Genomic DNA, 6000 nt, shown 5'->3' on the forward strand with positions numbered 1-6000 from the left:
TATAACCCAGAGTGGAGAATTAAAAGGCTCCCTACCATTTAAAATAGCATTTTTAAAATTAAAATGAACACGTTAGAGGGATTTTTTTTTAAAACTCAAGAAAGAAGCCATTGATTCTGGATGTGATTACTCTAAGCCGAAGTTTTATGGCAAAATCTTTGTGTGGTGTAAAGAAAGGTAGAGAAATGGTTTTCCTTGAAAGGTTTAAAAGTATATTAATTAGAACAGGTGGATGGGCAGGTCACTTTGTCCTCTCATGTGGTTCAGTGTTACAGACACTATTTTCAAGAATTACAATACTGAAGTAGCTGAGACGGAGATATTGTCTAGAGACCAGCTGGCCACCCAAAGGGGGCCCCACTGCGGTGGGGGAGGAGAGTTGTGGGGAGTGTCCATAGCTCAGACTTTGCATCTGACCTCTGCAAACTCAAATCATTATCAGGTCCTTAGAATGGACCAAATTCACAGGTTAGTGTATAATCCCTTACAGATTCCTCAATTTTTCTTTTCTTTTTTTTAGAGACAGGATCTCTCCTGTTGCCTAGGCTGGAATGCAGTGGCATGATCATAGCTCACTACAGCCTGGAATTCCTAGGCTCAAGAGATCCTCCTTCCTCAGCCTCCCAAGTAGCTGGGACCACAGGAGCACTCAACCACACCTGGCTAACTTTTCTAGAGACAGCGTCTCACTATGTGGCCTGACTGGTTTTGAACTCTTGGCCTGAAGTGATTCTCCCCTCTTGGGGTCCCAAAGTGTTCGAATTACAGGTGTGAGCCACTGTGCCAACTCTTCAATAATTATTAACAAACACTTATTGAGCTCTAAATACCATGTTTCCCCCAAAATAAGACCTACCCATAAAATAAGCCCTAGCAGGATTTCTAAGCATTTGCACAATATAAATCCTACCCCAAAAATAAGACCTAGTGATGGGCGTGGCTATGCCGCGTATCTGCACAACCCATGCATTTTGTCACGGTAAAGAAGACGAGCAGCCCTTCTCATCTGCCCCATAAGAGCTCTATTGCTCTACATGAGAGATTGGGGCCAATGGTTCTAAAGGAAATAGAGTCGCAAGAAATTCAGGATGGGCCGGGCGTGGTGGCTCACGCCTATAATCCTAGCACTTTGGGAGGCCGAGGCGGGCGGATTGCTCAAGGTCAGGAGTTCGAAACCAGCCTGATCGAGACCCCGTCTCTACCAAAAATAGAAATAAATTAATTGACCAACTAAAATATATATATACAAAAAATCAGCTGGGCGTGGTGGCACATGCCTGTAGTCCCAGCTACTCGGGAGGCTGAGGCAGTAGGATCGCTGAGCCCCGGAGATTGAGGTTGCTGTGAGCCAGGCTGACGCCACGGCACTCACTCTAGCCTGGGCAACAGAGTGAGACTCTGTCTCAAAAAAAAAAAAAAAAAAGAAATTCAGGATGGAATTCGGGGTGTGGAGAGTTATGATGATGTTCCAGAAGAAGACGACTTAACTATATTTGAATAAATGTAGATTGTTGTACCATACTTAAAAAAAATAACACATCCCCTGAAAATAAGCCCTAGGGTATCTTCTTGAGGAAAAATAAATACAAGAGCCTGTCTTATTTTTGGGGAAACACAGTATAAACAGGCACTATGCTGTGAATGACAGATAAAATGGTGAACACGTTTTAGCCTGTGCCACAAAGTGTATAGTGTGGGGGTGGGGAAGGTGAGAAACACAGATAAATACACTATACAATGTTTCTACTAATACAGAGAAGCACAGGTGCGGTGAAGATGTAGAGGGTTGTAGTACTAGTTATTTGTTGCAGGGTAACCAGTTACTCTAAGACATAGTGGTTTGAAATGACATTGATTATCTCAGTTTCTGTGGTTCAGGAACCTGGGCGTGGCTTAGCAGGGTCCTCACAGGCTGCAGTCCCGGTGTCTGCTCAGGCTGCTGTCTTATCAGAAAGCTTGACTAGGGAGGAGCTGTCTCCAAAGTGAGGACTCAGGTGTTTGTTGGCAGGACTCAATTCCTGCATGCTACTGGCTAGAGGCCTACCTTGGTTCTTTGCCATGTGGGCCCCTCCATGGAACAGCTCACAACACGGCAGCGAGCAAGCAAGAAAACAAGAAAATATGCCAGCAAGAGTCTACTAACAAGACGGCAGCCATAATTTTTTTTTTTTTTTTTGGAACTAAGCTAGTCATGCAAGTGGCACTCCATCACTTTTGCCATATTCTATTTGCTGTGTGTGAGCTGCAAAATCCAGCCCCAGGGGAGAGGAGGATATAGAAAGGCATGAATCCAGGAGGTGGAGGACATTAGGTGCATTGTCAGGAGCTGGAGGAAAGGACATGCAGATAGATGCGTGGCGGAGGAGAGCATTCCAGGTAGCAGGAATTAAAAAGGCAAAGAACAATGGCAGCACCTGCTTTGCACGATCGTTATAAATATTAAATAAAATATGATATATGCTATGGGGAGGGTGTGATGGCTCACACCTGTAATCCTTGAGAGGCCAAGATGGGAGGATAGCTTGAGGCTAGGAGTTCAAGGCCAGCCTGAGCAACTTCATGAGACCTTATCTCTATAAAAATATAATATAATAAAATAAAATATTTGCTGGGCATGGTGGTAAATGCCAGTAGTCCTAGTTACTCAAGAGGCTGAGGCAGGAGAATTGCTTTAGCTCAGAAGTTTGAGGTTGATGATGATGCCACTGCACCCCAGCCCAGGTGACAGAGGGAGATCTGGTTTCAAAAAAATCAAATACATAATAATTAAAAATATGTATGTATGTGTATATATATATGTAATGTATGCTATAACCAGTGGTGATCAGAGCCATGCAGAACAGTAAAGCTGAGAAAGGAATGCAGAGTGGGGTGGTGAGCTACTCTTATTATATTTTTTTCTTTTAGTAAATTTTATTTTGAAATAATTTCAAATATGTATACAGAAAAATTGCAAGGATATTACAAAGAGCTCCCATATACCTTTCATTCAGGTTCCCTAATGGTTCTCACGTTGTCCTGTTCGCATCATCATTCTTTCTTCTCTATTTATTATTTTCTGAGCCATTTGGCATTACACTGCTCCTTACCCCTAAATACTCTAATGTGTGTTTTCTAAGAGCAAAGGCATTTTCTTTACATAGCCATAGTACGGTTATAAAAATCAGGATATTAACATTGATACTATCATCTAATTTGCAGACCTTATTGAAATTTTAACAGTTGTACTTTTTTTTTTTTCCAGGTCCACGATCCAATCCTGGACCACACATTCCATTTAGTTGTCATGTCTCTTTAATCTCCATTAATCTGGAATAGTCAGTCGCTCAGCTTTTCTTTGCCTTTTGTAACCTTGAAATTTTTGAAAAGTGCAGACTAGTTTTTTTGCAGAGTGACCCTTCAATTTGGGCATATCTGATACGACAGGAAAACCACAGAAGGGATACGTCCTTCTCGGAACATCACATCAGAGACACATGAGGTGACTCTTTCCCTCTGCTGGGGACATTGACTCTGATCATTCAGTTAGGGTGACGTTTGTCAGCTTCCTCCAGCATAAAGGCATGATTTTTTTCCCTCTGCAATTAATAAGTATTTTGGGGGGGAGATACTTTGAGTCTACACAATTATCCTGTTTCTCATCAAGCTTTTTACCCACTGGTTTTCGCATCCACTGATAATTCTTGCCTGAATCAATTACTAAGACGATGGTTGCCGAATGGTGATTTCCTACTTCCATCATCATTCCCTCTGCATTTATGAGTTGGCTTTCTACTGGGAACTATTTTTAGACAGGACCATCAGGGAAGGCTTCTCCGAGGAGGTGACATTTGTGATGAGACCGGAACGCAGTGAGGGAAACTAACATGGAGACTATCTGGGGGAATGGTCCAAGGCAGGGGGACTCTACTCCTTCCACAGGGTGGTGAAAAGTAAATACAGTGCTGCATGTAAACTAGGGCACATGGCTTTTAGAAATGACTCAATAAAAGTAAACTGCTATCGTTACTGAATAGCGACATCGAAGCTGAGATCTAAAGGCAGGCGGACCGGGGTAGTGAAGTGGAACGGGAGTTGGGGAGTCCGAGTGTGGGAGGCAGAATTCTAAGACCATCTCCAAGGATCCACGCCCTTGTGTGACTCCTCCTTCTTGAGGTGGAAAGAAGCTGTGACTGGGGTGGGATCTCACGTCCCTGATTAAGTTATGCTACCCGGCATATCATGTGACTCTATCACGAGTCCTTGAAAGGGACAAGGTCCTTCCTGGAGAAAGAGACTTAAAGTGGGGGAGATTCGAAGCAGGAGGAGGATTTGATGTGTCAGAATTCTCCACTGTTGGCTTTGCACATGGAGTTGCCCATGTGACAGGGGCAGGATATTGGCCCCTGGGAGCTGAACGCCATCCCTGGTGCACAGTCAGCAAGAAGCAGAATTCTGCCAACAACCTGGATGAATCCGGAAGATAACCCTCAGCTCCGCCGGAAGAGAACAGAGTCAGCTGACACCTTGATTTCAGCTCGGAAGACCCTGAGCAGAGAGCCCGGTCACACTGTGCTTTGACTTCTGACCTATAGAAATAGAGAGATGATAAATGGATGTTGTTTTAAGCTGCTATGCTTGTAGTGGTTTGTTATGCATCAGTAGAAAATGAACACACCCGGTAAACAACATTAGGAAAGGTCTCGAAGTGGAAGAGCATGAGGACATGCGGCAGGGCTGGAACACTGTGGTGGGCAGAGGGGTGGGGAGAATGAGAATGGAGCTGCAGAGGCAGGCCGTGTGCTCAACCAGCGCAGGCGGTTCAGATCCGTTCAGTTCAACCAACATTTGCTGAGCACCTAGGTGCCAGCCTCTTGGCCTGACAGGCTGGAGTCCCAGCGATAAGTAAGACTCAGTTTCTGCTGTCAAGGAGCTCACATTCTAGAGGAAAAAATCAGCTCAGTGGCGAATCGGAGACCTGTAGAATTGCAGCCCCATGAAGGCAGGCCCCTTTGTCTGTGTTGTTCATTTATGTATCCCAAGTGCCTAGCACGGTGCCTTGCACGTAGCAAGGGATAACAATTGTTGAGTTGAATGGAGTTGAAGTGATATCTTATCTGGGCCAATGATTTTCAGCCAGGTGCAATTTTGCCACCCTGGGGCAATGTCTTCAGACATTTTTGATTGTCATGGCTGAGGAGGTGCTACAGGCATCTGGTGGGTAGAGACCAGGGATACTGCTAAACATTCTGCAATGCACAGGACAAAGCCTCACCGCAAAGAATCACCTGGTCCAAAATAGTGCCAAAGTTGACAAGCCATGACTCAGATGACAGTGAGACCCAATGAAACCTTTGCTCTCCACAACAAAAGACACTCTTTAAACAATGCTTATTTCAGCATGTCTCTAATCTGGTCAGGGCTGGATAAACAGTCAAATCCCCCTTTGCCGGATCCTCTTAAGTCTTCATGTGGTCCAGCTTCCTTTCATTGGCATATTTTTTTCAGCAAAACTATCAAAGTCATTCATTAGAATCCACTGTCTTCTTGTACTCAATACCTTGCTTTGGTATGAGAGGTACCAAGTGGTGTGCTGGTCAATGTTTAACAAACAGCTCTCAAAAAAGTATGCACATGTGATACATATGTACATACATTTGTTCAAATTTAACTGATACAGAGGATACATAGTACACAATTTGCAAATCATAAAATATATGCTATTTATTGTAAATTCCATATAGCCAATTGGTCCCCATAGAACGCTTTCACTGATTTTTGCTGAACTCATATCTATGGCCAACCTATGGAAGCAGTTGGGGCAATGAGTATAGTTCGGACATGAATGTTGCCTGATATTTTCCCTTTCATTAACGAGCAAGATGAAAGTGAAACAATGAAGGTCGGAACTCCACTTGTTCGTCAGCCATGTAAGCGACTGCTTTGCTGAACCAGATAACAGTTTTCAGATACTGGAAGAATAGATCCTCAATTTTTGTGTCATTTACCATGTAACATTTA

The sequence above is a fragment of the Microcebus murinus genome, chromosome 2 (genome assembly GCF_040939455.1).
Source record: "Microcebus murinus isolate Inina chromosome 2, M.murinus_Inina_mat1.0, whole genome shotgun sequence".
In the NCBI taxonomy this organism is placed as follows: Eukaryota; Metazoa; Chordata; class Mammalia; order Primates; family Cheirogaleidae; genus Microcebus; species Microcebus murinus.